The 12810-nt window shown below is 35.0% G+C and overlaps 1 long non-coding RNA gene across 1 annotated transcript; it reads left to right on the top strand.

Annotated features, from left to right (window-relative positions):
* The first annotated feature begins 1341 nt into the window (after window positions 1-1341).
* On the top strand, window positions 1342-4496 carry LOC140164338 (uncharacterized). The gene is made up of 3 exons (XR_011860513.1): window positions 1342-1439; window positions 1825-2047; window positions 4457-4496. It is a non-coding gene; the product is annotated as an uncharacterized lncRNA (long non-coding RNA).
* Window positions 4497-12810: the final 8314 nt, after the last annotated feature.

Raw genomic sequence — 12810 nt, 5'->3', positions numbered from 1 at the left:
TACACACTCGCTAAGAATTGAGCAATGCAATTTTTGCCAAAGCTCACTATTATTCGCAAGATGCTGTGAACTACCAAATCACAACAGTTCAAGATTGTGTATAGCCTTAATGGTAATGGCGCGGGCCCGGAAGATTTAAACAATAGCGAGATATGGGCGACCAATCACAAGGCAGATCCATTTAAAGATGCATTACATCATGGCCAATTTTAGTTAGGCCAGAAATTGGCCTAACTTTCCATAGAGTCCCGTGTTAAAAATCTTAACCGCAAGGCAAAGTCAGTAGTCCACTTGGGAAGCTAACAAACAGAGGGAGCGCGGTGACTGAAAAGATCAGAGACAGAAAATCTATCAGTTGCACACAAATCAATATAAATCAGAGTTTTATGCTTAAATGTAATGGCCAGAGTATGCAAAATGGGCAAGTGGACTACGGAGAAGTCTACATGTACATGTGACTGACAACGAATAATGTAATATTTCATGGTTTCTTTTATCCAATTCTAAATACCGCATGGGGAGAGCGGAAGTCTTAATTTAATCCACAGTTGTTAGAAATATGGAGCCGTTGTACATGTTTGAGTGGGAGAATGACAATCTAGTGTAAGAACTGTTTTTGAATGTTTGTTTGCATGACTTATTAATTAATATACATAGCCGATTCGATCTAGGTTGTTGCTAGTTTAGCTATAGGTGAAAAGAAGGTTACATAGAAGACACCTTTATCTTATACAGACATTATAGACTATATACTTTCTTGTTTTCTTCCTTTAGAGTGTATGAGATCTCTTGGAATGGAGAATTATGAAATAGCAGACGACAAGATTACCGCATCATCTTATACAGACATTATAGACTATATACTTTCTTGTTTTCTTCCTTTAGAGTGTATGAGGCCTCTTGGAATGGAGAATTATGAAATAGCAGACGACAAGATTACTGTATCATCTTATACAGACATTATAGACTATATACTTTCTTGTTTTCTTCCTTTACAGTGTATGAGGCCTCTTGGAATGGAGAATTATGAAATAGCAGAAGACAAGATTACCGCATCATCTTATGCAGACATTATAGACTATATACTTTCTTGTTTTCTTCTTTTAGAGTGTATGAGACCTCTTGGAATGGAGAATTATGAAATAGCAGACGACAAGATTACCGCATCATCTTATACAGACAGTATAGACTATATACTTTCTTGTTTTCTTCCTTTAGAGTGTATGAGGCCTCTTGGAATGGAGAATAATGAAATAGCAGACGACAAGATTACCGCATCATCTTATACAGACATTATAGACTATTTCTTGTTTTCTTCCTTTAGAGTGTATGAGACCTCTTGGAATGGAGAATTATGAAATAGCAGACGACAAGATTACCGCATCATCTTACGCAGACTCTTATGCATCATCTTATGAAGGCGATGATCTCCTCCCTCGGTAAGTTATCTATATATTCTACTGCAGCCCAAGCACTATTTCCGCGATAACAGGCGGCTCGGATTCAGAATAATAAATAATGTTATATTTCTGTAGAATGTATTTCAAAAAAGCTCCAAATTTCCAATCCAAAAGTATTTTTTCGGTTCCGATTTTCCCAGTATTTTAGCGTTAGACTCCAAAGCTTCATAGAGAACGGCAGCAGAGACGTCAAGAAATTATGACACGTGGGATTGCACAAGTGATGAAAAAAGTAGAGGTGAAATGATACGTGAAACCCACAACGTTTCAAGGTAGCTGTAAAATAGATATTTAAGTGGTAACTCCAAAGAACTCATATCTTCGAGGTCTTCAATGTTCTGGAAATTATATAAATTAATTTCAGGTATGGGAGGCTGAACAACGATTTAGCGTGGGCAGATTATAAAAATGCATCATGGATTCAGGTGGATCTTGGAGATGAGATGATAGTGACTGGGATTTTTACCCAAGGTCATCAGTGGGATTCATCAAGTTACAAGTACTGTGTGAAGGAATTCAAAGTAAAGACAGGGCTGACGGAGACATCCCTTTCCTACCTACAAGATAACGACGGAACAAGAGAAAAGGTACTATGCCTAGTATGCCACACCCTTTGAGGTGAAGTTTCGCATATTGGCAATGGTAGTCACTGTCCGTCTTGTCTTATTGGCCTTGCATGTTAGGTCTCATGTGATTTTGTTCTTGTTATTTTTGCAACGAATTTTGTTTAGGGGTTGGCTTATTCAGGCCTCATTGGTCTTCCGGTCAACTCCTCCATATTGTCTTTTTTGTTTGCTGTTTGTTTTGATGTACAATTTTTTATAGATATGTATAATGTATATGGAAATAAATAAATTTGATTTTTTTGATTTGATTTGGTAGAGTTTTTAATATTGTATTAATATTAATTTCCATAACAAACATCTCCACCCCCACACACACCCCACCACCTCCACCACCACCACCTCCTCCACCACTACCAATTTTAGGTTGTTATGTGTGCAACAAAATATTCTATAATATTCATTTAAAGTATTTTGTCGTCAGACATTAGTTTTCACTTGTTTTGATTTGTATCTCCATTTGTTTGCACATGGAAGGTTCTAGAAGTTCAATGGAACATGCTAGCAGGCAATCGTACATAAAGTGAACTGCTAGAATGATCATGATTGCCACAGTAGTAAGTGGTGGCGCTATTACAGTAATCATGAACACAGGTGAATGACTCTTTTTGATTTGTGTTGAGGTAATGAGCTATTCTTAGATATGCTGTAATATGCCATGAATAGTGAAGATTATTCTAGAATGGTAACACATTGTATATAAAGCCTGGATAATAATGATTTGGGCAGTAGTGTAGAGTTATAACAGAGAACTCTGTCAACCTTATGTTAGCCAGTGGTTGTACAAAAGTTACCATAATTAATTGTTGGAAGTCTTCAAACTTCGTTTCGCGGTTCTTATGTGTTGGAGAGAAGAATATATGCCAAAGGCGGTAGTAAACGCCCATAGTGCTTGATTGTCTTGTCACTCAAAGAAGTGACAGACTGAAATATCTCCATCAACAAACTGTGGTCATTTGCTGGACTAGCATAGTGTGTTATCTGACTGTCAAATGGAGCAGATAGCTTGCTCAAGAAATCTCCCAGAGACGAGCATACGGTCAACATAGACGATTTAGAAAACACTATTATAGCAGCTAGGATAATGAAAACATAGTCTTCAGGACTTGGACTGAGACAGTGGTAGACCAGGGGTTTCCCTTAGGTAGACATTATCTTGGACATTGCCCGATCAGGAACTGGGATCAGGGAGAGTATATATTATACCTACTTTGATTATACATTTCATACATGGCAACAGCTTTATACCATGTCACTATCCCAGTATTATAACCCGACATTTAATGTTATCAAAATCTGTTTACTAAAATGAAAACCCAAAATGCAACCTGTTTAAAATGTTTTAAGTACGTTTGCTGGGATATTTATAGCGGATATGTTTGTAAATCGCCATTTAATGAATAGAGGGTGTGTACTAATTTCACTCGTGGAGACATTGATGTATAAATTACTCCACCTCGGGAACCTCACTAGGTGCGTGACTGGGGTACAGGGCGTTAGTCCGACACGCCGCTAGTATGACACGTCGCTAGTACGACACGCCGCTAGTCCGACACGCCGCTAGTCCGAATCTGAAATGCACTGCACCTGTCCGACACGCCGCTAGTTCGAATCTAAAATACACTCTGCCAGTCCGACACGCCGCTAGTCCGAAAGTGAAAACCACTGCGCTAGTCCGAAATTGAGAATCACTGCGCTAGTCTGAATCTGGACAACACTCCTTCAGTCGACACTGCGCTAGTCCGAATCTAAAAAACACTGCGCTAGTCCGAAACTGAAAACCATTGCGCTAGTCCGAATTTGAAAAACACTGCGCTAGTCCGTGCCTTTCATGTGTTTTCAGATTCGGACTAACGGCGTGTCGAACTGTTGCAGTAGTTTTCATTTTCGGGCTAGCGCATGCTTTTTTTCGGACTAGCGCCGTGCTTTTCATTTTCGGACTGACGCACCTCTAAGTGTAGTGAATTTGTGTTGTCGGACTAGTGGCGTGTCGGACTAGCGGCGTGGATGTCGGACTAACGGCGTGTTGTGACTGTGCACCGAGCACATTATCATCCCTACAAAGATCGTGCACACTACACAGGCTCGTAACCATGGTAACAAATGGCATGAAAGGCAAATGGCAAAAGCCAAGTCTGTCTGAATTTTGTCCACTCAGAGGGGAAACAGAATAACGGCTGATTAACCATTAAAAGTTTTTTTCAATCCGCGTAATTTCACTCGCAAATATGCACCGCAAAGTCCACCGTCGCGCCACATCGCTCATGTTCTTTTATATTTTTACAATCTTAATGTATATACAATTAGGAGACAATCACAGGACTTATATGACTTAGTTTTGAAGTAACTTTGGTTTCTTTCGTTTTGTTTCAGACATTTACTGTCAATTGTGTAGATAATCCTAATGCTGCTGTAATGAGTGAGTTTCAGTCTCGTCCTCGTGCTCAGTTCGTCCGAATAGAACCAACCAAGTGCTACAGGAATGGAGGTACTATTGATATCTGCGTTCTGCGATTTGAAGTGTTGGGATGTCTTTCCCCCTTTTTCAACATGTCCAATGAAGTATCAGAGGAGGATTTAGAGAGTGAAGCAGAATGTCTTTGGCGCTGGTGGCGGTGGTGGCAGTGCTGGTAGTCTTGCTGGTGGTGGTAAACATAGTCGTGGTAGTGGATGGGGTGGCGGTGGGAGTAGTAGTTGTACGGAAATGGTGCTGCGGCTGCGCTGTTTAACAAAACGTGGTGGTTAATATAGGATGTATCAAAATGATTGGTACCCATCAGTTACCAGTGATTATGAACACAACTGCTACATCAAAATGCAGCATACGTTCCACCTAATTTAAGGACATTATGTAGCATGTTTTTCCTAGATTAAGGCCTTCTCAACCCTAACTGAACCAGGTCTCACTAAATCTCACTACTAAAACCACTGTGCGCGCATGTATCCCACGTGACTTGATGACGCAATCAGCCTAAGTCATATATACCTAGGGGGTCGCTGCCCAGGGCAGCGTAACCTCCGTGGCTACAGGTCGGTGATCTTCTGCGTGGCATGCGAGCGGTCCGAGGCTCGAATTGTGTGTTATAGGCATTTAAATTACTACTTTATATTGCGTGCGCAGCAGGAAATGGTACATATTTGAACGTTTCTATACTGTTTTCCTTTTTGGAGCGTGTTATTTATGTTACGGGGGTGGATGGAAAATTATCCCGAGACACAAAGAAATAATTAAAATACACGGATGGATGGAAAACTTGGTAGATATACAATGTTAAGCTCCGGCTTTAATATAATAATATGTAGAACCAATGAAGATGGATGCAATATAAATATATTTAATAAATATGATGACGATTGAATTGATGTTTACAAGTTGGATGCCTGGATGGAAGTTTTGATGTTTATCAGTTGAATGCTCGGATGGAAGTGAGAAATAAAATAACTAAGAAACAAGTTCATATGGGAAAACACTTGAAATCCAACTTAAGTACCATCTCTACAACAGCATAAATAATAACCTTAACTAAGCATTTACCTTATGACTACTCTTAACAATACACAACCTGTTTAAGAGATAAAACTTTCTCATGAATAATTTATAAGTAGACACTTACAAATAGTACAATCAAAAGATAAGTGGCAATAATTTACACCACACTTAAGTTTTTAGGATAACAATACACACTCATATAAAAGGAATCAATTGCTATTTAGTGCTCTTAAAACTTCTATGAATGGAAGACAATAAACAATGAAGACATAAACATTTGGAGTACTCATAAACTTGAAAATCAAAGGATGCCTACATGAGGTAAATGACCTTTTCAAATTAAAGATAAACCATGATCTATTAAAAACAGTTTCAAAGACAATGATGATTACGATGGAAAATAATAATAACTTGATAATGATTATGATCGATTAATTACACAACAGATAGAAATATAATTTCAATTGATATGAAACCAAAAACCTACATTAATTAAGAATGACATAATCAAAATAAACATGGTAAATAATAATAAACCTTAATCTTCCTAACATTTCAAACCCTACCCTTATTATTAAGACCAACCATTCTGATGCCGGTTACATTCACCCCTGCTGCAAAGAAAATGACGTCCGCGGCATTTTACATGAAATTTGGAAAATGATAATTTGAATGGTGCAAATTTCAGCAAAAATATAATAATCAAAATACATGTACATACTTAAGTGATGTAACTATCTCTTTTCAATTTAAAGTGTATTATGACCTGCTAATTTGGTATGAAATCCAAAAGGTACACTTTGCTGTAAATATCAAACAATACAAAAGAATCAATAACCACACTTCCACTTTTATGACTTTCATGACCTCATCCAAATCTGACTTAGAATCAAAAGAAACTTTTCATAAAACAATTAACACTTTGGAAGATACAAAACTTCGCAATGTTTTGAATGCAAGACCAATTTGGAAGAAAATAAAGGCCTACATCAATGTAGAATACATTTTTGAGATTCTACTTTTAATTTAGTCATGTGAAAATGACACAGATCAAAAATAAATAAGTGAATAACTTTGCATGAATACGATGGAAAACAAACAAATTATAAGATGACAAGATAATTATGAACTTAATGAACTTAAGATGGAGGATACATAATTAACAAATCATTACTATTCCTGGCAATGAAATCAAGAACAAAATAGAACACAAGATTGATGGTTCTGCAATAACTCTTTCATGTAGATGACATATCAATAAAATCAATATCATGATGATGAATGAGACATGATATCATAAAATAATAAACATTGGTGAGTAGCTATTTGGAAAAAAATGTGATGACATGTTGCGCAAATTAAGATCATCTTTTTTGTGATCCTCATGCCAAAAACATAATTAATAAAATATAGGTTTAATTTGTAAAACCTACACTACTCAAACAAAATAGTGAACCAAATAGGTCCTTAGATATAACCTTATATAAAAACTTCTAAAAACTATCCTAGCAAACCATAATCTTTATGATATGATTATTGAACACAATGTTAAAGCTCAGGTCATATCAAAAGACATGTTTAAAGAAAAATAAATTATGAGATAAATTGGTTGGCAAATTACTAAAGATGGTATCATGATGGAAATGAAAAATGCTTTTGTTTAAATAACTGATGCCAAACACAAATATTCAGATGATTTGATGATAATTTTGGATTGACAATTGCATGCAAATTGGATCACTTTTGGTAATGATCGAAAATATGCCAAAACACAAAATACCACAACAATAGGTTAAGTTTAAAAACCTGTTCAAATCAATTCATAAAACATCAGTTTGCATAATGAAAATCAATAAACATGTAAAACAACAGGAGACTATCAAAGACTCTGTTTTGAAGAGAAATTGGATGTGAGCAGTTTTTATGCTCAACTTAACTCCTTTCGCCAATATAAAACATGGAGTGAAATAAAATAATGCAGCAAGCAATGGCTTCAAACTCAAAGCAATAACATGATTAATAAAATGCCTTGACATACTCAGATTTTAATGAGCAAAATAATAAAATCGCAAAAGAGGACCGCAACTCTTAATTTGAAAGAGGAACTAAGTTTGAATGAGTGCACGTCTTCAAACTTACTCTTTGCAAAACTATACACATGATAAACACCTCTAAAATAATGATTTAAGAATTTAAGTTGTACATGAAGAAGACAACAAACTTAATCATGATCATAAAATGAAGCATTAAGAAACATTATTGGACAAACATAATATGAACTTACTCAGATAGGGGTAAGCTACATTCAACTCTGCTGTGAGGAAATGGCGTCCTCCACATTTATATTATGACACTTTAAAACATGATAAAAATAATGTTTGATCTGGATTTTAGCAACATAACACTTCATTATACATGTAATATTTTGATAGTCAGTCTTTGAATGATATAATTTCAGATGACAAAAACATGTAGATCGCACAATAATTTGAAATTTAAATGTTGTATGATAATGTCATTATATTTGAAGTGTTTTTCAAAAGTCAGTTTACTTTTGTTGTTCTGCTGCTCGCTGATAATATACCTTCCATCTTCGATAACAGTTGTATAATGTAGTGGTGATGAGTTCTTGTTCCTTACTAATGTAAAATAGGTGACATAATTTATCAAGCAAATGTCCGTATTGTTCCAAGTTAGTATGTTGATGGTTGCAGAAGATCTTACTTGCGTTGGCACTTGTTGCATTCGCGATTTCAGAGTCTGAGTATGGTGTGAGAGTCGTTTCAGATGGGTTATACAAAGTGCGATGCGCGGGGTGGGTGTTTATAACATTATGCAAGATGGATGCAATATAAATATATTTAATAAATATGATGACGATTGAATTGATGTTTACAAGTTGGATGCCTGGATGGAAGTTTTGATGTTTATCAGTTGAATGCTCGGATGGAAGTGAGAAATAAAATAACTAAGAAACAAGTTCATATGGGAAAACACTTGAAATCCAACTTAAGTACCATCTCTACAACAGCATAAATAATAACCTTAACTAAGCATTTACCTTATGACTACTCTTAACAATACACAACCTGTTTAAGAGATAAAACTTTCTCATGAATAATTTATAAGTAGATCACTTACAAATAGTACAATCAAAAGATAAGTGGCAATAATTTACACCACACTTAAGTTTTTAGGATAACAATACACACTCATATAAAAGGAATCAATTGCTATTTAGTGCTCTTAAAACTTCTATGAATGGAAGACAATAAACAATGAAGACATAAACATTTGGAGTACTCATAAACTTGAAAATCAAAGGATGCCTACATGAGGTAAATGACCTTTTCAAATTAAAGATAAACCATGATCTATTAAAAACAGTTTCAAAGACAATGATGATTACGATGGAAAATAATAATAACTTGATAATGATTATGATCGATTAATTACACAACAGATAGAAATATAATTTCAATTGATATGAAACCAAAAACCTACATTAATTAAGAATGACATAATCAAAATAAACATGGTAAATAATAATAAACCTTAATCTTCCTAACATTTCAAACCCTACCCTTATTATTAAGACCAACCATTCTGATGCTGGTTACATTTAAATACCCCCCCCACACACACACACGCGATATTACTCTCCCCAGGGCTCATAGTTATTGCACAACCCCTTAACAATCACATAAAGGTGCTTAAGGGGGAATAATACCCTGATTTTCATCAGTACCCTCTTCTTTTTTTTCTTGCAAATTTATAAAGTACATTTATATGTTCATCACCTCATGTCATGAACTTATAAAATATATCTACATAAAAAGTGTTTTTAAACCATTTTAGTAAGTCATTTTAGCCCTATATATTTTCTGTTTACTGTATCCTAGTAACTGAGATGTGTGTTTCATAACAATCCATAATTTATTCTATTGAACATGTCCAAGTAGAATACATGAATAGAATACATTAAATCCTTTGTTATACTATCTATAGAAATGTACTCACTGATTATAACACTGAATAAATTAAATACGCCTAATCTCTTCCACATAGACAATTTAATACTACACCATGTATGTATCTTCTATAATGTGTTGTTAGGAAAAGAGATTAAAAAAGGCTATAAGGTCATCAAAGGTCAGGTTATAGGTCAATTGGTTCAGGTCAAATTCAGGCATCAATTTTGAATATATGTGATAGTCTGTGATATCATACATGTCATAATGAGGCATCAATTTTGATATTTTGTCTGTTACTGGATATATAATGGAAATGGGTGAGGTGGATATACTAAAATACCTTGGGATGTAAATGGTGAGTACAATTTAGATTGCCTAGTTGAGATGGATTGGGCAAATAAATATAAAATAGTTACCAAAATCACAAAAATGAAGCTTACGGAAAACTACCTAATATGGTGGTATAGGTGACAAAAAATACAATCTTTTTCAACATTGCTGTAGTGTGGTTGTGGTAACCTGTTACCTATGGCTTAATTAAGTTTCAGTGAAATAGTGTGGCAAGTTCAAAATACAAAATATAGCTCAACATTGAAAATAGAAGCATTTTAACCGGTTCGTTTTTTGATAGTTGTGGAGCACCAAGTTCATGAAGTCATAAAAGAAATCAGGGACCACTTATTCCCATTTTACATATCAACATTATTTCCCTAATGTGTTAGCAACACATATCCAAAATTTTAACGAAATCTGTTGATAGTAAGCTTTCCAAAATGAAGTGAATTTAAAACATCACTGATGTACCACTTTTTGGCTTATACCATTAGAAGTATGTACGCGTCATTGATACTGATGCCACCAATTGAACGAGAAGATTTGCCCCTTCATTTTGCATACCACTTTGTCCAATTTCTTTTTCTCATTTCTTTACAAAATGCAAAAAAATGCAAAAAAATGCAATGGGCGTAGTACCCCCTTAATTTAAAATGGTAAACCAATATTTAGGCAAACTTGATGTACTATCTGTAATTATTATAAAGAGAAAATAAAACTCAAATAAACTCTCGTTGTGGTGTCAAATGTGTCTATTTTCTATTGAGCAGTTTGCTGAACCAGATCACTATAAAATTCGTTAACATTCAGATTATATAATTATTGTTGTTCGCGTTTGGTGGTGCTTTTAGCCAAATAATTAATCTCTAAATGGGTATTTAATGTCTGAATTGGGTTTTAGTACACCTCTGTTCATAGATACTGTACAATGTGAAATTATGTCACGGCAAAAATGAAAAAAATGTATTCCCTAATTTAAATAGTATTTTTGAGCAACAGAATTTATGTTTGAGTGATATAAAACAAATATTAACTGTCTTAAATTCGTGTAATGGTTGAAATCACTCGGTGAAAGATGTATTGTTCCATTCCAATGGAACAATCCATCTTTCACCGAGTGATTATATTTCGACCATTACACTCATATTTGTATAATATCAAAAGGACTGGTACCCATCAGTCTTGATACGGACCCGGGGATACGGATTGTAAAAGCCTGAATATAATTCTTCCAAAGCAAACCTTAATACCAGGAAAATATTGTCATGTTTAAGCATGTCCGTACTGTTTTCTAGGTTTTTTTTGAGCGTTTTACTTAAATGCGCCTCATGGATGTGTTCGGTAAATGTCAGAAAAAAACTATAATTCTTGGTACTGTATATTTTTTCAAACCCTGGTGTTAAATTTAGGTGTAACATTTAGACTTCTAGTGTCAGATTTTCGATTTTCACCGGCTTGAACTTCCCACTTGACTTTTTTTTTTTTTTGGGGGGGTCAACGTTTTTGCTTTTAAATGAAAGATATTTCCAATAGGGCTATAATATGTCATCTAGATTTGATTGCACCATTTTTCATCAATTCCGACTATTTGTAAGCGCTCTTTAGCAAAGTCATAGTTCATTGAATTTGTTACAACCGTATGACAAACCAGGCGAATAAAATAACTTTTTGCACAAGATTTGCAATTTAAAGAGAATTGGCCAATGCTCATTCTAATGAGGCCAGTATATGGACAAAATAAGTGTGCTCTTTCATTTAATTACATAAAAGTTGAAAAATAATATAAGGAATAATGTAAGGAACACTTGAGGTTCTGAGTTTTAAAACCTAGATTTTGGTAATTTTGGGATAGGTCGTTTTCAACAGATTTACCACATTCGCCTTGCTATAAACATTGCATTGCGTTATCTGTTGACCTAATGAGAAAAGGGTAGCTTTCGTTCGATATAAAAAAATTCTGATTGGATGAAGGGAATACTTGAGGTTTTGACGAAAACCAATCACAGATTTCTATTTTCCACTTGATCTCACACAGCTCTTATGATGCTATGCACTCAACCGTGTAGTATAACGCAGTCTGCGTACGGTCTAGACTCATTCTGCTTGGAAATTTCTGTGTGCTCGGGTGTATCGAGGTGGAAACTGTGCGTAGATGCATTTATATTTAAGAGAATTGCTTTTGTAGTCAAACCTTTTAATATGATAGAGAGTTTGCGAAATGCGGTTCAAAAGCACAAACTTCAACGTCTAGAGGTACAAGAAAACTACAATACCTGTTCTTGTGCAGGATGCATATCCCCATTACCTACTTTACTAACAATATCAACATCAACAAGAAGCACTTAACCTATTAAATTAACATCGATTAACAGTATACCAGGCTTCAAAATGATTCATGGTCATGATGTTTATATGACATTGAAAATACGAATAGCAATAATGACGGATATTAAGCATTAATAATTGAGGTATCATTGGAAACGCATTTGTTGGCATCTAAATAATGGAATAACTCCAAAAATAGCTGAAACATTGACAACGTCCAATGCCTAGAATTACCCTAGATTATACCAGCTCATGTATTACAGGGGAGCTCATCATAAATGACTGGAATATCAATAAAATTTTGTCACTATACATTTTCATTTGCAATATACCAGGACATATTCCACATAACTACAGTGCTGGAATATTTACCGTATTTACTATTTTATCAAACGTACACATTAAGATGAACCGTGCAATATCAGGAGCATTTCACAAAAATAAGGTCCAAAATTGGTCAAAACACTAATTTCTTTAATATAACAAACGTCATAATAACATATCGTCGGGACAGGTTCCCCCGGTGTCACTATGGTAACAGACAACGCTGCGATCGTTTTATCTTTGGGAGGAGTATTATTAGTTTCCTCCTTGCCTACCAGCGA

Source organism: Amphiura filiformis, chromosome 11 (genome assembly GCF_039555335.1).
Source record: "Amphiura filiformis chromosome 11, Afil_fr2py, whole genome shotgun sequence".
Taxonomy (NCBI): domain Eukaryota; kingdom Metazoa; phylum Echinodermata; class Ophiuroidea; order Amphilepidida; family Amphiuridae; genus Amphiura; species Amphiura filiformis.
Note: the sequence above shows the minus strand (reverse complement) of the source record. Positions and strands in the feature narration are given on the sequence as shown.